This window comes from Myotis brandtii, unplaced genomic scaffold, assembly GCF_000412655.1.
Source record: "Myotis brandtii unplaced genomic scaffold, ASM41265v1 scaffold103, whole genome shotgun sequence".
In the NCBI taxonomy this organism is placed as follows: domain Eukaryota; kingdom Metazoa; phylum Chordata; class Mammalia; order Chiroptera; family Vespertilionidae; genus Myotis; species Myotis brandtii.
This window is the reverse complement of record NW_005353460.1, coordinates 5263123-5287237: the sequence shown is the minus strand read 5'-3', so window position 1 is coordinate 5287237 and position 24115 is coordinate 5263123. Positions and strand designations below refer to the sequence as shown.

The window sequence follows — 24115 nt, the reverse complement described above, 5'->3', positions numbered from 1 at the left end:
CAGAGGGATTTCTGAATGAGAAATGGAGAACCAGCCTTTCTGATGATGGCAGCTGTTTATTTTGCCCAGTGGATTATCCTTACTGAGTTACTGATTTAAAGATACCCTTATATGGACAGTTCACCAGATATTATATGTTTCTAATTTTGATCTCACCCCTGGCCTTTGTCCTTCTCTTGGCTATTTTTAATACTTTTTTTTTCTCAGTGTGTCTCAGAATTGTCCAACACATTCTAAAGAATCGTAACTTAAATGTTTCTTCAGTGTCCAGAATTAAAGATGATTTTGAAAGAGATTAATTTAGTAACTGGTCTCATGCTTTGGGGAATGTTTTGGGTTATATTAATTATTATTCCTGGGCACTGACCCACCCCTACATGTAGGAGAAGAGATAGCTTGTTTAGGACTTATACAAAAAACAGTGAGTACTAACTAGTCTGATGTCGTGATTTGGGTGTAACTTGTTGTGGTATGTTGTGTATGAACAAATAGAATATCCTTTGTCTAACTGGCTGCTTAATATTTTATAATCATATCTTTTAAGCTTCAATAATAAGGACAATATTTTTCTTATTCAAAATCAGAATCATAGTTGGAATTTATTAATATGCTATCCTTTTATGCTTCTATTCATCTTGTTTAAAAAGAGTTTTTTAAGCCTTAAAGAAATCAGATCTATCAAGAGCTCCTCCTCTAAATGTGGTTTACAAGAAAGGATCTCAATTTGCGAAACTTTTAAAGAGAATAATTTTTTGTCATTTAAAGAGCATTTTAAAAAACAAACAGAAATCTAATGTCAACAACGAAGAAAACAACTCTTACAATGGGAGCATTAGGTCTAAAGTGGGTAGTTGTCTCCTAGTTCACGGTCTACAGTCAACCACAGACACCCCGGTGCTGTTTGCCCTCTCTTTTTGTGAACCGGGGCCTCTGTAACGAAACTAGTCTCTGCTGTTTCTGAGAATGGCCTCTTGGATTATTATATTTACTGGGCTATTATAGTTCTTAGAGCTGAGTTGTTAATCCTGTTTATATATATATTTGCTTATTGCTGCTACTTTAAAATGATCACTCATTGAAGCACTTTTCAAAATGAATTCTTGGTGCTTAAGAGATACAACCATGTACATTAAGAGACTAGGCTATACAACCCTGAAGAAACTAGCCACCGACTGGATTCTTGTAGCCAAGGAAAGTTAGAATCCCTTAGGAATATTTCATCTCTTTTAGTTTGAGGTTGATTTTGAGTTGCTTACCCTAAAAGTGACCACTTCTCAATTTATCTGGTTGGGAGTAGACCATATCCATTTATAGCAAAACTATTAAAAATTAGAGAATAAAATACTGATTTCAAGTATCTTGGTAAATTGGTACCAAGTGCTGTGTTCTACCTCACATTTGGATATCTATCTACCTTTCGAACAGATCTTAGATTTCCCTGTTCATATGCATATAAATTGGCACTCTTAATCCATTTCTGAAGTATTGACAGGCTAACTAGCTATGAACTATGCCAGTGTAATCACTCTTAGGGCTGGGATGGAGAAGGCATTGCTTTAGGGTATATATAGTAGTATTGAAGGACATAATATTTGTTTCAAATGATGGGATGAAATAAATAGAACACTTACTATTTTAGCAGTTTTGTAATCAGAGCATATCACTGCTTCATTTTAGTTTAACATAATAGATATGACAAAAGTAAATATAGTAATCAGGATTGAAATTTTTTATAAAATTGTGAATTTTAAGAGTAAGATAGGTAAGTCTTAAAAGGTTTCATTTGGAAGTAAAGGAATGGAGTATTTTAGACTTTTTGAAGATTTGCTGCATAACAGACCACCTAATACTTAGTAAAACAAACATTTATTATGTCTCACTATTTTGTAGGTCACCCAGGTGGTTCTTCTGGTTTGAGCTAGCCTGGCCTATCTCTGTGGTTAGCTGGCCTATCTCTGTGGTTAGCTGGCCTATCTCTGTGGTTAGCTGGCCGCTTGGCTGGGCCACATGGTCTGGGACGGCCTCACTCACATCAGACAATCGTCTTGCTGGCTGGCGGAGGGGCACAGGAGCAGAGGGCATCTTTGCTCCATGTGGTCGTCTCATCCTCAGTAGGTTAGTAGGGCTGCTTCATGCGGTGGTCTCAAGGTTCCAAAGTGCAACAAGAGAGAGCGAGCCCCAGTGGGCCTGCACTTTTCAAGTCTCTGGGTTATGTTTGCTGCTGTCTTGCTGGCCAACCCAGAGTCAGTGTGGGGAGGGACTACCCAAGGGTATGAATATAGGGAAGTGGGAACAAATAGGGGTTATTACTGCACAATCTACCAAGGTGTGGAATTTGTACATATATACTATTTAGTCAGTGTCCCTACATTCTGACTCAGCCTTACACTAGCAACAAGAGGTGATAGAATAGAGAAAAACTAGGCTGTCAAAGCTACAGAGTTTTCAAAGATAGTTTATAGACCCTTGGTTTCTCTGAAATACTTAATCATTTGACACCCCACCCCCCCTTTCTACTTTTCTTTTTGAAGCTTTGGGCTATAAAAATAGAGAAGCTTTAATCCTCACTCAATAAATATCCCAAATTGATCTTCAGCAAGGACTATATTCATGTAGAAGGGGTGTCATCATATGGCTATGGCTGTCCATGGAAAGCTCCTATGTGCCTGGGCATGGGCTCTCTGAGAGTTCTAACTCTCCCCTTGATGTCAGCATTAACACCGTTTTACAGGGGAGGAAGCAGACTCACAGAGGCTGGCTAAGTGGCCTGAGGTTATGTAGCTAGAGGCTGGCGGACTACATTTTGAACTCAAGTCTTTCTGACCCCACAGCTACAATCAAAGAGTTTCATCCCTAATAGATTGGTAATTTTTTTTTTATGCAACATGAAGCCTTTGAGTATTTTATGTCTTCTCTGAAAAACTGGAAACCATGGTAAAACATGAATTGTTTCCCCCTTTCTACTCTTTCCCTACCCTACACCTTCACCAGTTGGACCAAATAACCAGGTTTAATCTGAAACTGATGGATAGCTCAGATTGTAACTTTACTGCTAGTTCCAGATGTCACTTTTAAATATTTTGGAAATAACTGATTTCTCCATGACTCTTCTAAAGTTCCAAAATAAAATTCGGAATCCTGAGATATCCTGGAACATCTATTTAAAATTTCATTAGAAAATAACCTTTATTTAAAAAATAAACTGTGCTCCCCGCCCCCATCCTCACATGTGCTTCCGTAGCACGTAACCAATAACTATTCCTACTTACCAGAACGTTGTATTTGCCTGGGTGGGCACTGGCAGGGAGCTCCTTGAACACAGAGCCCTTGTCTTTCCTGTTTGTATCCCCAGCACCTAGTCCTGGAATGGGAATAGTCCCATATATGTTAACATGCTTTATAGGGGAATTCTATGCCTCGGAAGAAATTCTTTTCTTCTTTTCTTCTCTTCTTCCTTTGGTCTGTTTGTCCTCCATTTAGTTCTTCCTCCTTTCTGAAAATCATTTTCCTTTCTCTTTCTGTCTGTCTCAGTTCTCTAGCTTTCCATTTCCCCCACCATCTCAATAGTCATTTTTTGTTTGTTTGTTTTATTGTTAATCCTCATCCGAGGATATTTTTTCCATTGATTTTTGAGAGAATGGAAGGGGGTGGAGGGGTGGAGGGCCCAGAAAGAAACATCGATGTGAGAGAGACACATCAATTGGTTGCCTTTGCACAAGCCCCTACTGGAACTGGGGACAGAACCTTCAACCCTTGTGGGGAGCAGGTGGGCAGGGAGCAATACTCATCCATTGAGCCACACTGGCCAGGGCTCATTAGTCATTTTTTATATTCATTACATGTTGACATGATAGTGTCTTGCATATATTGAGTTAAATAAAATGTATTATTAAAATTAGTTTTACCTTTTTATTTTTACTTTTTTAATGCGACTATTAGACAATTTTAAATCATATGTAGCTGCTGTAGAGAATCTATATCTAGGTTAATTCATTCATGCAATTTCATAAAAACAGTTGTTTTTCTTTTAATTCCATGGATATGTTGGACTAAAGATCCCTTAGATCACCACCCTCCACTGGCATAGTGCTGCCTATCCCTCCTCCCCCACTACCAAAAGTTCATGAGAAGGAATGGGAAGAATTTATCTTGCTTTTAATGATGCAGATAGAATTTTCTCTACTGGTGTAAGTATGCCTGGAACAAAAGTACAGTTGACGTTTAAATTATTTTCACAAACGAAAAGGAAGCAGCAGGGTGACTAATGTAAATCGGAGGATACACTATTTTCTTTGGAACATTTTGGTTCTTGCATTTTGGAACAGGTGTGGCCACTGTTGAAAGAAACAGTGGAGTCATACTCAGCATGATCATAAGGAACTGGATTCAGTATAATCGATACAGGACCTGTCATATTGTTCTCTGATGAAAAATTCGATGCAGAAATAAACTTGGTGTATTTGCTTTTTCTTTCTGGTTTAGGGAAGAAATAATGTTTTCTACTGAACTATGATGTAATAGGATAAGGGTAATTGTGTTTAAAATAGCCTCCCAACATCCTCTTTTGGCTTTTAGAATTCCAAAGTAAGTTTGCTGTGGATCACTGAGGAGTAATTATATTAATCAGAGGTCAGCCATCTTTTTTCGCCTTTGGCACAGAGTGGGAAATGCCCACTTACAGTGCCTTTGGGTCAGGGTGGTGGTGTCACCAGCCACCATCTCATGAGGGTGGAATGGGTGCTAGCTAGCGCTGTCTGAGATGCGTCACTAGGGGTGGAATCCCAGACTAGCAGCTACAGTTTTGTACAGACAGGAGGGGGATTGTGCTGGTGGTTACCAGCTCATGCCAATGACAAGCACGGTGTTTGCCACTTTGGGGTATGCATGCCACAGGTGGACAGTGCTTTGTAAGGACACGGTCAAGTCCATGTTACAGGATACTTGCCTGTAATCGTGTGTTAAGTGAGCCCCTGGAGCTCAGACCTGGAATTTGAGAGATGAGTTGAAGAAATCTCTTGAAGTCTAAACTGACATGACATTTTAAAATTAGGAAAACAACCAGCTCTGAAAAGATCTACCGGATTATAGCTAAATGGAATATGGAAGACATGTCACAGAGAGGCTAGGAGGGGGTTGGGATAATGCAATGTTGATTCAGAAAGAAGCCTTGGACAATCATTGATTGAATTTCACTGTTTACCATCAGTTTTTTAAAAATGGGAAAATGACATCTCCCATAGCTGTTTGGAAAGTTGATTGATATTTATAACATGGTTTGATAGTTTTCATAAAGTGTTCAGTAAGAGCCACATGTGTCATCAGAACTTAAATGTCTAAAATAAACTAGCCTGAACCATCTTGAATAGATAGATATTAAGCAGTTCTGTGTCTTTGGTATAAGTTATACTTAGTAAGGGAGTTTATAATTTTTAAAGAAAGTTCCATGTTACTTCTAATTTTCTTTTGAATATTAGCTATATACTTGTGTTCTTTAGCTGTTAACTTGAGCTTCAGTATGCTTTATAGATAGAGAAGATCAGTCACTTACGGAGAACTATTAACTAGTACAGCCAGCCAGGCAGTTAAATACACTTCAAAATGCTTCCTGCCAAGAACGATGCCTTTTGCAAATATTTGAGATGTTTGTTCTCAGTTGTAATTTATTAGTGAACCTGTGTCCTCATAGCAATTCCTTGGGAGGTGCAGAAGACAAAGCTAAAAAGCAAGCAAATGAAATATGTTCATAATATAGCAAGGGAAAAAAAGTTTTCATTCAAGGCGACTTATAGATAGACTCAGTGGTATGTGTTCTTGTTGCCTATTTACTTCACATAGTACCACTTCTGGCCACACTAAGTAATCTGACAGAATGTCCTTTTACCAGGCTTTTCCTTGTGAAGTGCATACAGCACTGCCACCTTGTTGCCAAAGTTTCGTCTGACTTGAATGTGCTTTAAAAAAATCAAGTGAGTGCCTGTAGAGAAAGAGAGCTTACTCTTTCTTTGTCAGTACTTGCAAAAACAACTTAAAAGAAGTTAGTATCATTGGACTGAATTCCGTAATTAGCATAATCATGATGCTGTGTATTGTTCACCAGAGCACGCCCCTTGGCCAAATTTCCCATTAAGAGGACACCAACGTTGTCCTAGTGAATAAATCCAGGCACACATGATGCGAATCAGCTAGTTCCTGCCTGCCGCTGGGGTGCTGTTAATTTTAGCCAGGGTTTGTTCTATGAGTTGTAAAACTGTTTACTCAAGTCAAAGTTAGTAAGCTGAAATGTGACTTCTCCGGCCGGCATGATAGGATATCTATTTTAGACTTCAGATTGTGTTCACGAGCGAGCGGGAGAGCAGTCTTCTGAAGAATCGCGGCTCAGATTTCCTTTGAAAGTACTTGTAAGTACTGGGAGAATTTTTAAGAGTTCTCTTTGTTCTTTTCTCCTTAAATCTTCTTAATGTTACTATAATAGTCATTTTTAATTTCTTAGGAAAACCAGAAGCTTTGGGGTGAGTGCTTTAGAGGATTCTAAGAATGGTGGCAAGAGGTTTTTCTGCAAGAAACCTGCTTTATTCCGTTTTCCCAAGAGAAAGTATTTGATTCTTACTATTTTTATCTTTGCAAGGCAATCTGTAAATTATTACTTATTTTATCTGTTAAAGTATTCGACTAATGGAAATGGTTGTATCACTGAGCCTTACTTTCTATGGTAACCTAATTTCTGTGTGTGTGTGTATTATGTTAAAAGGATTCCTTTTATATTATACTTACCCTGAGCCACAAGCTTATGGTCCAGAAATAATGAGAGAGTCAAATGTAATTTTGTAAAATGTGTAAATGGACAGTTTTTATTTTTTAGGGAGGATTTTGTACTCAATAATAAATCCACATATTCCTAAGGAGAAGCACTTAAATAAAATAGTTTTAGAATGAAGGCTTTAGAAAGTAATTGAAAGCATCCTCTGCAAGTTTGAGTTAGTTATCTAAATTAATCAAGGGCCATGAAGTTCTCTAATTTTAACTGCTCTGAATTTAACAAGTCATTGCCAGCGTCAATTTGGACTGAAGAACACTAAAGATTTTAATAATGAATATTTTTAATTAAATCTGAATCACCTTGTTTAATTTGAAGTGTTTTAATTCAGAGAACACGAACTCCATGCCAAAACAACTTGCTTATAACAGAGAGCCTTTGGTAAAGGAATTTCTTTATCAGTTAATTGTAAATTATATCCCCTCTAGGAATATTGATTTTAATGAAACAGTTCTAATAGGCTGTGTAGTAGCTGCTTACCAGGCGTCCCTGTCTCTCCTCGCTATGAACAAGGAGGGAGGCATGCCCTCAAATGCCATTTTCCCATTTTGAAAGCTTTATTTAATGACTTCTTTGTTATTATGTGTTGTCTGATTTTAAATCCAAATGACCTAAGGTGTCAACAATGAAAGGAAGTGTTCCAGTGCTACAGTTAGTAGGAAAAGAATGTAAGACGGGGAAAAAGAACTGAGTTCTTGGCTATTTTTGGAAATTTTTTAAAAAAAACTTAAAGATTTTATTGAAGAGAGATTTGCAGTCCAGATTAATTATAATTATAACAAAAACATCTGTAATATCATCTTCAGCAGTAAAAAAAGACTTTGTTCCAGCATATTCTTCATAATATATACTTTATTCAAAGAAAATAACCATTCTTATTCTTACTTTTAGTTGTCAATAAGGCGCCATCCGAATCTCAGTGGAGTGTTTTTAAAGGTACACTGTTTTTACTACTCGGAAGCATGTGTTCTTTTAAGAGTCTCTAAAAAGGCTCATAAATACTTTCAGAGTGTTTGTTTTAATGATTTATGGGCTGTGAGAGAGTGATACAGGTGAATGAAAAAGGAGATAATTTTTATTATGTGTCAGTGTCGGGATTTCTCATGTTTGCTGGTGCTGTGACTCTCTGCTTCTTCTTAGCCTGTGTGCCTGATGAAGTGATACTGGTTATGGTTCCTTCATGAGTAGAGGCTCTGTTGACTAGTTGTGACCTTGGCCATGACAGTTCACAATGAGCTCAACTCAGTCACAAATGCGGGTCCAGATGCTGAGAAACACAGGCGGCTTTGTGGCCTGTAGAAATGTCCAGGAGCCCGTGGTCTCAACCATGTGCTGTGCACTCCTGCACCTCCATCACCATCGCTGTCATGGTCATTAACTTTGTGCCTATCTGTCCTCTAGTCCTGTTTCAGTTACTTTCAGTGGTGGCCTGCCCTCTCCTCCTACTCCTTTACCTCTTAAAATAGTCACAAACCAGAGGCTCTGACAGAGTTGTTCCTGACTGCAGTAGATTTATTTGCTGTTACTTTATACCAAATGACTAGCCTTCTACTCTGAAGCTTTGGGGGACTTTTTAGGGAAGTAAAGAGCAGTCTTTTCTCTGTGTCTCCTTCATCCACATGAGGTTTTTTAATAGGTAACTTGGCTGCATAGCTATATGGGAACTTACATTATTTAACAGGTTCCCTTTGTTTTGGGGCCTAATGCAAATGCTCAGTGATCACATCTCTAGAATGTTCTCTTTCAAAAGATTTTGTAGGAACAGGCTTTGCTATATTGAGTTTCAACTGTTTTATCTAAAATGAAAGAACTGTGAACAGAGGGATGCCTTCCGCTTTGCCTGTCTTGTATATAAGTAAGTGGTAAGATCTGCCTGTGGGCAGGAATGCTGATTTCTCCTGGAAATACTGGGTCTGTTGTTATTATTTAGCATGTATTAAGCACCCCCAGAGCACATACAATGCACAAAGAAAGCATAGTTCCTACTCTCAAAGAACTCACATGCTAAAATTAGGCAGGACACAGAGGCTGGACCCTTGACGTACTCACTGAGTACATTGGCAGAAAGAATATGGAGATGAAGAAAAGGAAAACAAGATGGTGTGGGAAGAGTCAAGGATAGCTTGTGGGTTAGCTTTCAGTTCATGTGGACTTTTGCCCAATTGGATTAGGACAGACTGCAGTGCCACTTGGGGTGCTGATAGTCTCTCTTCCAACAGCTGGGCAAGTGATGAAAATGAGTGAGAAGACTGACCCCAGAAGCCTTAAAGCCTTATCCACAACTCCTGTTCTCTATTACAGTGTCCCCACAAAGGGAAGGAGTTTCAGTAGTTTGACCTACACCTGGAACTGGTACTGTCATGTGAAGTAGGTAAACTTGATCTCTTACCAAGTCCAATAAATATAAGAAGAGTCTTTCTCCATATAATTATCTTTGGATAGAATTCTGAATTTGGGTTTCAGATTTTCTCTCCCCTCCTGAACTGATATGCAATATAACAATTTACTTGTCTCTGTACTGGTTTAGGATGTTGAGTCAGCTGTTAAATTAGAGAAGTGCTTTGAGCATCTCAGAAGAAAGGCATTATGAAGGTCAACGAAACATTACTGCAGCTCATAAAGGAGTCAGAAGAGCATGAATCAGAAGGGAGCTAATAAGGCAAGCTTGGGTATTGGAGATTAAGAAACAGGAGTATACTGTATGAATCTGTGAGTCATTTTCCCCTTTATCCTCAGCCTCAGCCAGCCTCTGACTAAGGATCTGGGCCTAGTTCATGTCTCTACAACTAAAAGAGACTTGGAGAGAGCTCAACAAAGAACCTTTAAAAATGATTAAAGGGTTGAAAAATGATACCTATAATAAGATGTTAGGGAACTTCTATTATTTAGCCTGGAGGGGAAAAAATGGCTGGGGACTCTTGAATTGTTATTCAAGTATATGAATACCTCAATACCAAGGAATAATGACCAACTAGTATCTATTTCCATGGCAAATATAAGAGTTCAGTCCAGTAAGGGTTAGGTTAGAACCAGAGTCCTAATATGTGGTCCCAGTACCATCAGTGCCAGTACCACCTGGAAACTTGTGAAAATGCACATTCTCAGGCCCCATCTACCAGCTACTGATTCAGAAACTGTGGGAGTGGGGCCCAGAAATCTGTGTTTTAACAAGCCCCCCCAATGATTCTGATGCACATTAAAGTCTGAGGATCACTAGATGAGATATGAAAAAGAGTATTATAAAACAGAATTTGGATCCTGAAATCATCCAAAAATGGGCTTTTATTTCTTGGCAATGTTTTCAGTATTCTCTCTGAAGTCAGGAGATAGGTGACCTCTCAAAGTCCCGTCTAGCTCTGACTTTGCTCTGGATTTCCTCTGGCACTTACAGAAGATTAATAATCAACCAGGAGAATTTTGCAATTACTTTTCTGAACTTAGTAGTTAAGGCAGTGCCCATTTCAAATGAGAATCAAATGAGATAATATGATAGTAGGAACGTTGTGTTACCACAGGTATCCTACTTATCACAATGTTGTTTAATAGACCCCTTCTTCCCCATGTGACTTTTTCACAGTCATCGGAAGGGAAATTAGGGCAGAGGTCAAAGCGAGGAGCCCCTTGATGTTAGCCTGTGATCATTTCATGTCGCAGACCGACGGCTAGATCAGTCCGTCGCCTCATGAATGCCATTTCAGAAGAGAGGTAAGCTGTAGGGAAAGTTTGACTTTGCCCCATTTTCCCAATTCTGTCATTTCCAGAGGAGGGGAAGTTGGTGGGTGAGCAGTTTTAACCAGCTGCAGGAATAGCATTCCTCACCCCTGCAGTGGTGAATTCCATTGGGCACCCTGGAAGGAGGGGCGAAGTGGGGGGATTCCCAAGAGGATGCAAATACAGGATGACACCTTAGAGGTGGAGGATAGGGAACTATTTCATCTTAACATTTTGTATCTGCAGGAAACAGCCAATGATACACATTATTGGGGACTTTATACAAATAAGTGGTTATTCAGTTGAATGTCCTCTTCCATGTAATTGAGTCGGGCAGTTGGCAGTTCTTACCTTTGCGAGACAAAATAGTTGTTCCTAAGAGTCCCTCTCGCACCCCCTGCCACTTTTTTTTTTGCACCTGATATAAATGCATCTTAATTTAGTTATGTCTTGGCCCTTTGTATATTTTCCCTTTATGTTTTTGTTTGACAGAATTGTCTTGGGTTGAAAACACAAAGTGCTGAGAGTGTGTCTATTTGTTACACTTTGTATAGCATTTAGTACAATAAAACTCTCAGTGATCATAATGAAAAAAGGGTTCTCTGAGGACATGTTTTGCCAGTGCTGTTCAAAAAGTATCCCACAAGTGACGCACTCCAGCGTAGACGGGCTCGCCCTCGGCCAGGGCGTGTGGCCCTAATGTTTTAACACTAAAAAAATCGGGATAGGAAGAAACCTTGGCTTTTATAGCTGTAAGTAATTACACATTTTCAGAGTATTAAAAATTCCTTGAAGTGAGAAAAGACAAATGAAGACATTCTGGCTCAAACTAGTTTGCCTTGTAACGGGAGACAGAGAGATAAAGGTGGCAAGTGTGTATACCGACACTGTTATACAATCTTGGGACCTTGTTATGTTTGAAGAAACTGACCTCTCAGGCATTAAGCTGCCTGCACTGTTTTTCCCTACATCTGTGTCTATTTACAGAGGGTACGAGGCCCTGTGAATGTGGTGGTTGCACACTGATAAGATATGTCTCACTAATCCAGAGGGTAGAGGTAGCTGATTTTTAATACCCTAAATTAGTCTCTGAATATAAAATATTTTCTTGAAAACCTGTAATCGCTCAGTCACTTTATATCCAGTAGGAAAATTTCAAGTGGGTGGTTGATTTGGTTCTTAATGATGGCAGGCAGTGGTGATTTTTATTTCTATATAAAGAGAAATTACCAAATAGCCATTCTTTTTAGGATTTAGCCCTGACAAAAATAATTTTGTTTCTAAAATCAATCTTATATCTAGTCCACATATGGGTCATTAAAAATAAGAGTGGTTAAGTGGTACCTGGCCAGCGTGGCTCAGTGGTTGAGCGTTGACCTATGAACCAGGAGGTCATGATTCTATTCTGGTCAGGGTACATGCCCAGGTTGCAGGCTCGATCCCCAGTAGGGGGCATGCAGGAAGCAGCTGATCAATGATTCTCTCTCATTTTTGTTGTTTCTCTCTCTCCCTCTCCCTCCCTCTCTGAAATCAATAAAACTCTATTTCTAAAAAAAAGAGTAGTTTTAAGTGGTTTAGGATAAGTTTTGTTTCATTATAGTTGTTCAGTCAAGAAAATTAAACTTGAAGAGAAAGAAGGGGAAAATTTGACTACACAAGAATTACTGACCTAATAATTCAACAAATATCCCCAGAAACAACCTAATAAGAAACTAATTAAATAATAAATGGTGTTACCATATAATGCAACACCATGCAGCCATTTAAAATGATGATGCTAGATCTATTCTGAGTAAAACTAGCAGGTTACAAAATACATATGTGTGAACCATTTTTTAATGGGAGGCATTTTTAATGGCTTTCATTCTTTTTTAAATGGTGTCACTTACATGTACATGAAAAAGGAATGCTATGAACCAAATAGAAGCAATAGTTATCTGTAGCAGATGAGCTGACGTGTGATGTTTTACTCTTTGTTTTTAGTTACCTATTTTATATATTTTTCTTCAGTGAGCATATAATACTTAATGTAATAATGAAAAACGTTCTTTTCATAAAAGAACTATGTAATTCATTTTTGTTTTAACTTTTGTATTTTATTTATTTTGGTAGTGGCCTCTCAGTGGTTTATGTGAAGAATGCCTGCCCCAATGGATAAAACTAATACACAAAAATGTGCACATAAATAATGGTTATATTGCAATGGTAGGCCAGGAGCATTTTTCCTTGTTTTATTTTCTACTTTTCTGTAGTTAACAAATTTTTATATGCATGAGTATTATTTTTGTAATGAAAAAATCCGACTTATTTTTAAGAAAGAGACTTGAGATCTAGACTCATGGGAAGAGGCCCACACAAGCTGACGTGTAGCCATTAATCGATAATGATTAATCCTGTTAATTCTACAGTGTGAAAGATATTCAGCAAGTGTCTGCTTTCACTACTTACTGTTCTGGATGTTCAGTGAACTCTAATATGATCTCAAATTGTCCAGGATCTCAGGTTTTGTATTGTTTGGAGAGCAAAGGAAGGGAGCTGGTGGATGCAGCATATTTTTAAGCCATTAAAATAATACTTCTGGGGTTAAGATTATCCGTTTAAATTTTTTAAAAGACTATCATTCTAGATCTTACATATAAAGAATGGTGGAACCATATGCCATAGACCTTAGATAATATTTTGAGTGATGATGATGAGGGATGATGGAAAGAAAAAATCTCCTAGCTAGTGTTTCCAAAGCACTTATTTTTGTAGTGTCAAAGTTATCTCATCATTGTTTACTAAAAGTGATACCACTTTAACAGTGCTGGTTCCCTCAATTATTTCTGCCCAGTGCTGCTATGATGACCTTGTGGTCTTCATCTGAAGGTTATTTTGAGTAACTGTGTTAGTACTAGTGGCAGTTGATTTAAGAAAATCTTGAGCAAAAACAGTAGGCCCCCCTTTCAGCCCACTTAGTATGGTGACATGTGAGAATAAGTACTTTTGATGGTTATTTAAAGGGTCTCTCTTTGAACTGAGTTCCTAAGCGTAGGACTAAATGAGTGGAACCTGTCACCAGGTTTACCTGGCCATAGAGGTTTAGATTGAGATTGAATTGAATCCACTTTCAGCAGTACTGATACCTTAAACTTTCTTTAAAGCCAAAGTGCCTTAGGAAACCAAATAGAATCTACTATCATGTACTACCTACCATACTTTGGCCTAGCCCTTGGTTCAGAATCTTTGTTACTCATATAGCAGTGTTGTCTGAAATATTTGGAACTAAGAGAACTGGTTTTTCAAATTTCCTTACAAAGAGTGCTCATCTTTTCATCCTCTCCTTTCTTTCTTTATTATCCTGCCTCTTTTTTTCCTGCAATTATATTTTAGGAATAATTGTGTAATTCCTCTCTCCACTATTGGCTCCTTGTAGAAGTAAGGACACATATCACATGGATTTATCTTCATTTTCTCTGGGTGGATGAGGGGGAAAGATGTGGGTGAACTATTCAACCCAAGTAGTCAGATATTCAGTGGATCAAATACTGTTCCCAGTGAGAATTATGGTAGCCACATCAGCATGTCATCGCTGCCAAGTGATTTCAACTTAGGTGAGTCACAAAGCTCTACTGCACAGGATGAGCACAGATGTAGGAAATGCCACATGTCACCTCAAGATGAAATATAACTGGGTGGTTACGTTTGATTAAAGATGTTTGTTAAGCAAGTTGAGTGGCTCAAAGAAGAAAGAACATCTTTTTAAAAGGGATAGAGCAGATAATAATATTTCCTGAGACTATAGACTAAGTTAGAAAAGGTAAGAAGACTAGTTGGTGTCTGTCAGGGGAAAGGGTGACTTTTGTAAGAGCCAGAGGAAAATAAATCTCAGCTTACGACTTGGACTGAGTTGATTTTCTTCCTTTTTGGTCATTTGTTTGTTTTGTTTTTACCTTTATTTGAAGACTAAAAGCAAAAGTAAGAGGATATGAATGTACTCAATATAGTGAGGTGATTGGGAGTTACAAATGGGGACCATCTATTAAAAAGGTTTTTGGGTGTGTGTGTGTGTTTTCTTTTTTTTTAAGAGTGATTACTGTAGACTTGACTTGAAATTGAAGTGGTGGCTTGAGCAGGAAGAGAGAATTGTAGTGATGTTCTGTCACTTTCTGCTTCAGCCTACTGTGCATACTTAAGTATCCTTAGGGACTTGGAAGGTAGAGCATCCAGCTACACACCTCTTTCTGTCAGGCCTGATTTTTGCCATCTCTAGTTTTGTTTGATTTTTCCCCCCCTGATCTTAGAGTCATAGTGTCTTTAGGCTCCATGGGACTTGTCAGTAACAATTAAATAAATCCAGAATGCTTACTTGAACAAAAATGACTTGAAGCCTGATCCAGAAGAAACTTCTTTTGATCAGGTACAGGCATACCTCGGATATACTGTGGGTTCAGTTCTAGACCACTCCTAATAAAGCAAATATCCTAACAAAGCAAGTCACATGAATTTTTTTGTTTTTCAGTGCATATAAAAGTTATGCTTACACTATAATCACTATACTGCAGTCTGTTAAGTGTGCAATAGCATTATGTCTACAAAAACAATGTACATGCCTTAATTAAAAATACTTTATTGCTAAAAAATGCTAACCATTATCTGAGCCTTTAGCGAGTCATGATGTTTTTGTTGGTAGAGAGTCTTGCCTCAATATTGATGGCTGCTGACTGATCAGGGTGGTAGTTGCTGAAGTTTATAGTGGCTGTGGCAATTTTTAGAAATGAGACAATGAAATCTGCTGCATCGGTTGACTTTTCTTTTCATAACTCTTTCTCTGTGGCATGCAATTGTTTGATAGTATTTTACCCATACTTCTTTCAAAATTGGAGTCAATTCTCTCAAACCCTGCTAGTGCTTTATCAACTAAGTTTATGTAATATTCTAAGTCCTTTGTAATCATTTCAACAGTTCTCACAGCATTTCACCAGGAGTAGATTCCATCTCAAGAAAGCACTTTCTTTGCTCATCCATAAGAAACAACTCCTCATTCATTAAAAATCTACACTAATAAAAGAGAAACATACAAATTAACCATCACTCTGTCACTCCCCTACACCCACCAGCTAATCAGCGACTATGCAAATTAACCCAACAAAGATGTTGGTTAATTTGCATACGCAGGCGTGGAGCAAAGACTGAAGACGACTGAAGATGGCGGTGGCCACAGAGCTGGAGTGAGCAGGAGGCTTGGGTTGCTCCCTGCGACGGAGGAAGTCAAGCTTCCCACCGGCCTTGGACTCCGCTCAAGGAGTGGCTGGGGGCCTGGGTCACCGGGGGCAACCCAGGCTTCCAGCCTGCCCTGGGCTCCACTCAAGGAGGGGCTGGGGGAAAAAAAAAAAAAAAGGAGGGGCTGTGAGCAGCCGGAGCAGAGAAGCCAAGCCTCACTGCTGCGGCCAGACCTAGGGCCTGGGTCCCGGGTGCCGGAGGAAAACCGGTGCCGGCAGCCAGGGGAAGGAAGGCCTATTGCGTGAATCTTTGTGCAACGGGCCACTAGTTACATCATAAGATTGCAGCAATTCAGTTACATCTTTAGGCTCCATTTCTAATTCTAGTTCTCTTGCTATTTCCACCACATCTGTAATTAATTCCTTCACCAAAGTCTTGAACTCCTTGGTCATCCACGAAAGTTGGAATCAACTTCTCCCAACCTCCTAATAATATTGATATTTTGACCTCTTCTAATGAATCACAGGTGTTCTTAACGGCATTTAGAATGGGATCCTTTCCAGAAGATTTTCAACCGATCCATCAGAGGAATCACTATCTATGACAGCTATAACCTTACCAAATGTATTTCTTTAATAAGACTTGAAAGTTGAAATTATTCCTTGATCCATGGGCTGAAGAATGGATGTTGTGTGAGCAGGCAGGAAAACAACATTAATCTTGTACATCTCCATCCGAGCTCTTGGGTCCATGTCAGTGAGCAATAATATTTTGAAAGGAATATTTCTTTATGAACAACACGTAGGTCTCAACAGAGGGCTTAAAATGTTAAGTAAACCATGTTGCAAAGAGATGTGTTGTCATCCAGGCTTTGTTGTTCCATTTACAGAGCATAGACAGAGTAAATGTAACATAATTTTTAAGCACCTTCAGATTTTTTGAATGGTAAATGAGTATTGGCTTCAACTTAAAGTTACCAGCTGCACTAGCACCTAATAAGAGAGTCAGCCAGTCCTTTGAAACTTTGAAGGCAGGCATTGACTTCTCCACTCTAGCTATGAATGTCCTACATGGCTTCTTCCAATAGAGGGCTGTTTCATCTACATTGAAAATTTCTTTAGTGTATCCACCTTCATTAATTATCTTAGCTAGATCTTCTGGATAACTTGCTGCAATTTGTATATTAGTACTTGCTGCTTCACCTTACACTTTCATGTTATGGAATCATCTTTCCTTAAACCTCATGAACCAACCTCTGCTAGCTTCAAACTGTTCTGCAGCTCCCTCACCTTCTCCCAGCCTTCGTAGAATTGAAGAGTTAGGGCCTTGCTCTGGATTAGGCTTGGACTTAAGAGAATGTTGTGGCTGCTTTGATCTATCCAGCCAAAGTACTAAAACTTTCTCTATGTCAGTCAAAAGGCTGTTTTTATGTTCTTATCCTTAAAAGTAGTACTTTTAATTGCCTTCAAGAATTTTTTTTTTCATTCACAATTTGGCTGTTTGGCACAGGAGTTCAAGCTTTCAGCCTATCTTCAAGATGCTTTTAAGTATTAGAATGATACCTCTTTTAAAAAGTTTAATCTTTATTGTGTTTTGAAAGGAAATGATCCCAGTAGGCAAGACTATGATAAGAAAGATTTTCTTTTCTATCTCCCCATTAAATACTAAGTGAACTTCCAAAAAAAACTCAGTGATCAAATTGGATTCAGCTATGTAAAAGCAATATGGATATAAAGGTATCTTTTTTTAAAAAAAAAAAAAAAAAAAGCAAATCCTGATCACTTAAAAAAAAGTTACAGTAAAGTCTACTTTTTCTGGTATACAGCTCTATGAGTTTTTACACATGTTCAGGGTTTTATTACTACCAAACAGACAGGATACATAATAATCCCAACTCTACAAAGGGTTTCCTTGTATAGCTCCTTTATACTTAGACCTTCCCTCCATCCCTTACTTCCTGAACTGTGAAAGTAGTCTCTAAGCCCTCCACATGGTAAAGGCTGAAAATCTAACTAGCTAAGGGGGCTTAAGTACAATCTTTAACCATTAAGTGGCTTTGGTTGTCCCATGGGTGATCCCTAGCAAGCCAGACTAAAATATAAATACAAAGGAAAAAAAATGGGAAAAGGGACATCAACAGCTGCACCTGTAGGAAAAACTTCACAAAATTGGCTTCAACCAAATAAGAACAACAAATCTCTGGGGGTGTGGGGTGGGGTGGGAATATCAGTACAGAGTTGTTACAATATATTTTCTAAAATATACAGTTTTTAACACAAATTGTTGAGACGTAAAGAAACTGGAAAGTGTGATGCATAGACAGCAGTAATAAAACAGACAATAGAGATGACTGCTTTTGAGGGGACCCATATATTGAACATAGAGGACAAAGACTTCAAAGCAACTATTACAAATATGTTCAAAGACTTAGAAGAAATTATTCTTAAAGAGCTAAAGGAAGCTGTGGTATCAGTGACTCATCAAATAGAGTCTATCTTTAAAGAAATAGAAATGATTTTTTTAAAAAAGGACCAAATGCAGATGGGACATCAAAAGCACAAGCAAATATAAATTGAACATCAAAATTAAAAGCTGTACATCAAAGGACAAAATCAATGAAATGAAAATATGTCCACATAATGGGAAGAAATATTTGCAAATCATATATCTGTTAAGCCTTAACAGTTAAGGGGTTAGTATCCAGAATATACATGTAAAGAACTCCTACAACTTGATAGCAAGGAAACAAACAACCTGATTAAAAAATAGGCAAAGACTTGAATAGACGTTTCTCCAAAGAAGATATACAGATGGCCAACAAGCACATGAAAAGGTGTTCACCATCAATAATTATTAGAGAAATGCAAATTGAAACCACAGTGCAATATTACCTCCTACCCATTAGGATGGCTACTATTACAAAATAAAACAGAAAATAACATGTTGGGGAGGATGAGGAAAAATTGGAACCTTTGTGCACTGTTGGTGGGAGTGTAAAATGGTGCAATCACTGTGCAAAACAGTATGGTAGTTCTTAAAAAAATTAAAAACAATTACTATATGACCCAGAAATTCCACTTCTGGGTATATACCCAAAATAATTGAAAGCAGAGACTTGAAGAGATATTTGTATACACATTTTAATAGCATACTCACAATAGCCAAAAAGTGGAAGCAACCCAAATATCCATCGACTAATGAAAGGATAAACAAAATGTGATACACACACACACACACACACACACACACACACGCACACAGGAATATTATTCAACCTAAAAAAGAAAGGAAATTCTAACTCATGCTATCACATGGATGAATTTTGTAGGTATTATGCTAAGTGAAATGAGGCAGTCACAAAAAGACAAATACTGTATGATTTTAAGTGCATCATTCTTGGGGTGGTCAGATTCATGGTGATAGAAAGTAGAATGGGTTGTAAGGGGATGAGGTGAGGGGGAATGAGAAATTACTGCTTAATGGGTATAGAGTTTCTGTTTTTTATAAGATGAGAATCTGTAGATGTGGTGATGATGTTTGCACAATGTGAATGTACTTAATGCCATTGAACAGTACAGTTAAAAATTGTTAAATGGTACATTTTATGTGTACTCTACCACAATTACACTTTAAAAAAAAAAAGAAATTTTGGAATTGGAAAGTACAATAACCAAAATGAAAAACTTGCCAGAACCGGTTTGGCTCAGTGGATAGAGCGTTGGCCTGCGGACTCAAGGGTCCTGGGTTCGATTCCGGTCAAGGGCATGTACCTTGGTTGTGGGCCCATCCCCAGTAGGGGGCGTGCAGGAGGCAGCTGATCGATGTTTCTCTCTCATCGATGTTTCTAACTCTCTATCCCTCTCCCTTCTTCTCTGTAAAAAATCAATGAAAACATATTTTAAAAAAACTCACTAGAGAAGCTCAATAGTAGATTTGAGTTGTCAGAAAAAAGAATCAGCAAACTTGAAGAGTGCTAGAGATTATGCAGTCTGAAGGACAAAAAGAATAAAGAATGAAGAAAAATGAACAGAACCTCAGAAAAATATAGGCCACCATTAAGTATGCCAATAAGAATACCAGAAGTAGAGAAAGGGGCAGAAAAATGTTCAAAGAAGTAGTGGCTGACAACTTCCCAAATTTGATGAAAACTACTCATGTACATATTCAAAACACTTAAACTCCAAGTAGGATAAACACAAAGATCCACACCCAGGCATATCATTGTCAAAATTTGAAAGACTATGTATGACAGAAAATATGGAAAGCAGCAAGAGAGAAGTGACAACACATGTGAGGTAATCCTAGTAAAATTAACAGCTGACTTCTCATCAAAAAGAGTAGAGGCCAGAAGCCAGTGAGAAGACAAACCCAAGGGCTGAAAGAATTCCATATTCTGCAAAGCTGTATTTCAAAAGTGAAGGTGACATAAAAACATTATAAAGTAAATAAAAACAGAGAATTCATTGCTAGCAGATCTGTCTCACAAGAAGTACTAAAAAAGAGGTTCTTTGGGCTGAAAGTGACACTAGACAGTAATTTAAATATACACACACGAGAGCTCCAGTAAAGGTAATTAAATAGGTAATGATAAAAGAGTATTATTGCATATTTCTTTTTCTTTCTCTTAATTGATTTCAAACATTACTAAAGAGCATCTTGTGTCTGGCTGCTTTCTAGTTATTATAAGAAAGTTCTTTAGTTCACATCAAGCATCCTCCCTAGCTCTTAAGTTTTCTAAAGGAAAAACAGGCAAAGGGAGCTACTGACTTGCCCAAGAAAGTTTATCTTAAACATACATTAGAGTTAAGGCCAGGAATACCCTCAGAATTAGGAAATAATTTTCTTTTTAAAAAAATATTTTTTTATTGATTTCAGAGAGGAAGGGACAGAGAGAGAGAGAGAGAGAGAGAGAACGAGAACTAGCACTCCAACCGGGGATCCAGCACACAACCCGGCCATGTGCCCTGACCGGGAGTCAAACCGCGACTTAACCACTGAGCCATGCCAGCTAGGCTAGGAAATCATTTTCAAAGAAATCTTATAAACTGGCTTATATTTCTTATAGTATCTTAAAACTTATTTCTATGGTTTTTTCAAGGTGATAACAAGCAAATACTTATGATTTCTTAATTTAGTAAAAAGATTTCCATTTCAATAGTCTCAGTGGAAGATATAAAGAACTAAATTTTCACCTGACTTACCCATCCGATGAAAAATTTTGTGGGCTTATTGCCTTGTTTAGACTGTTTACACTCTTAATTTGGCAAGTTATTGGTGGAATTGAATCAGGTTTGCAGATGAAGCTCTTCAAAGACTTCCCTACATTGCAAAAAAGGAAAAGTCTGACTAAATCAATTTAATAATTATTTGCCCCCTGGTACTTTTTTTGCTGCCTAAGAACTATTGCTTAACAACCTCTGGAATGAGAACAAGAAATATGGGACTATAAGTTAAGCATGGAAAATAGTTAAGATAATAATCTTCATCTATCAACTCTTCTGTTTAGATTAATGTTCTATTAATAGAATATCAAGAATCAATGTTTTTATAAGTATCATTCATATTTTTATTGAGCTTTTAGTGTAATTGGAACAATTGGCAGATATGTATGTAAGAACCAAGATATCTGTTTAGATACATAGTTCCATTTTAAACTGTGACTTAAGGGAAAGTATTTTCCTAATATAGCTCTTGGGATGGAGCCAAACAGTCCAACACTTAAGGGCACAGAATTGGAACAAGTCATCCTAGTTTTGCCATTTGATAGAAGTGATGTTAAGTGATTTGCTCATGAAAACTAACCTATTTTTGGTTATGAGAGCAGGAAAAAATTACCTAGACTATTTGGGGAAGGGGGAATCTATCTATAGTGCATACAGAAAGGGAAAAAGTGTAGCAGCTATTTCTATCTTAGAGTGGGAATAAATGTATAAAGTTCAACTAGTTTTATTCCCTGCTTCCAAGCAATGTTTTACCTAAAACACTCCAAGGAACAAGGTGGCAATATCTATTTAAAAAATCTCTACTGCAGGTAATTCCACATTGCCAGTGGGAGATCACTTCAGTATGCAGCAACCCATTCAGTTACAACTGTTTTTTTCTTAGCCACGTGTGGCCTTTCTTATTATAATGAAAGACTGCTTGTTATATCTTTAAATTAGATAGAATGACTAATATGTATTTCCTTACAGGAACTTTTTGTGTGGAGTTATTGAATTGCATATTTAAAATGGGGGAAAAATGAAACTTTCTTACTATAACTCATCATACAGTCATTAAGATTCTATTTGGACATCTCCAGGGAAGTAGCACCTATGCCTCCTGAGACAGTCTTTCAGTTTTTAAAAGGTATTTTTCATGTAGGACATTCTAAATTTTCTTTTTTTTCAGGCCAAATCATTCTCTTTTAACTTTATTTCATTTAAATTATTTTTGCTTTTTATTTCTTTATCCTTTTAAAAATATATTTACCTAATAAATTCATATAATGCCTTCCAAAAGAGCAAAAGGCTGTGTGGAAAACATCTAAATAACATAAATGCTTTAGAGCCAAAAAGAATTTAAATGTCAGAATGACAAAAATGTAGGAGAGAGAGTGATTATAACAGGAATGAGGCCTGGAGACAAAAAATGGTTTTGAAGGGCTGAGTCGACAGGATCTGCAGTGGAAACTTTAGATAGAGGACCAAAATAAGTTTGTTCAAGTTCCATAAATTCATGAAGGCCGTTGATTGCACTTGCTCAAGAAAGGGTCAGTAATTTCCACCCTCTCTCCCCACAGAGCAATCCTGTGGTTCATTGTTCCAAGCTAAACTGCCTCTTCCTAATCCTGTGGTCTCTGGTTGGTGTAGAGTAATAGAGTTGGAAAGGAATTAAAGATACCATCTAATCTTGAAAACTTCCAAGGATGAAGGCTCTGCAGCATTCTTAGTAATCCATTCTCTTTATCTCCCTTTTCTCGTTCTCTGTTGTCTCTGCCTCCCCATCCCCAGCTTAGGCCAGCAGCCCAAGGAATCTCAACTCCCAGAATAGGAACTAGCATCGTTAAGAAGGCCCGATGAATGTCAACCAGGAGCATCACTTCCTAGTGTGAAGGTACCTCCTGTGTAGTAAATAGATAATGCATTTAGGGAATCATTATCTAACTTACACTTTCAGTTATGACAGTCACATCTTCAAAATTACCAAAATTGGACTAGAGGACTTCTAAGTCCCTTCAAACTCTAATGTTCTATGATCCTCTTATTCTGTGAACCAAAGTAGGAGTAAATAAAAGTTATAGGTTGTTTCTTGTAAGCATTAACCTCAAATACTGTTTTAGTAAAAATGGCCTGCAAAGTATTTGGCTCCATCAGGACGTTTTCTTATTATTTGGGTTAAATTCAATCCTGATGGCCAACCCTCAAGTGAAGCATAAGGAAGATTAGGGAAGAATCCTAGAGAAAGACCAAGTGTGACTAAGGATGGACCTATAGAATCCTGCAAATGGAAATATGATAGAAGGCTCTAAAACCATGCTGAGACTGAGTATTCAGACACCAGAACAAAGGGAAATTCTTGAAAGGGAAAAAATAAGGTAAAACAAAGAGAATAGAAGATATATTTTCAGTCTTAAATTGTAGATAGTAAGCTTGAAGAATTGTCTGAGAGGCCTAGGCTGAAAACAAACAGATTCATGTGTTTATTAGCAAAAACTAAGCATATTTTGGTGGTACATTCCTAACTTTTTAAAAAGTATACTTTTCTTTGTAGTGTTTTGAGTTTTGAAGGTTTTTTTTTTTTCCCTAATGATAAAAGTGGTAATTGCTCATGGTAGAAAAATTTGGATAATATTTAAAAATGTAAAGAGTACCTAGAGAGAGCCACTCTTAACCTTGGGCATATTTCTGTAGAGTCTTAGTGCCAGTGCATTTGTAAACACAATTGAAATTATATGGCACATACCATTTTGTGTACTGAATTTTATTTAGTATTACTATGTTTCAATGTGAGGAAAACTCTCCAGTTAATCCATTTTAGTGACTACATAATAGTTCATCTCCTGTCCGGGAACAGTTAAATAGTTTCCTCTTTTTCATGATTATAATATATGATAATGTTTTTATTTTCCCATCTACACTAATAAAAGAGAAACATGGTAATTAGCGTACGACCGCTACCCTTCCCATTGGCTAATCAGCATATCCTTATGCAAATTAACTGTCAGCCAAGATGGCGGCCGGCAGCCAGGCAGCTGGAAGCGAACATGAGGCTTCCTTGCTTCAGTGACTGCAGACTCCAACGTTCCCCGCCTGACTTGCCGGCCTCTGAGTTGCAACTCTAAGCAACTATGTACTATGTTGCAAATAAGAAGCTAAACAAAACCCCAGAAACCAGCTTTCAGCCTGC

General features: G+C 37.7%; 1 protein-coding gene across 7 annotated transcripts in view; it reads left to right on the top strand.

Moving 5' to 3' along the window:
* The window catches only part of SLC20A2 (solute carrier family 20 (phosphate transporter), member 2), a 93769-nt gene that overhangs the window by 18156 nt on the left and 51498 nt on the right, over positions 1-24115 (top strand). The window contains exons 1-2 of one of the 7 annotated variants that reach the window (XM_005856474.2): positions 6113-6398; positions 22720-22822. The exons of 1 other annotated variant lie outside the window; for it this stretch is intronic. The gene's annotated coding sequence lies outside the window, so the exon portion shown is untranslated. Of the gene's footprint in view, positions 1-5953; positions 6399-7705; positions 7751-10426; positions 10520-17689; positions 17701-22719; positions 22823-24115 lie in introns of those variants that run through there. 5 more of the 7 variants (XM_005856473.2, XM_005856471.2, XM_014536634.1 and 2 more) reach the window with 5 other exon arrangements.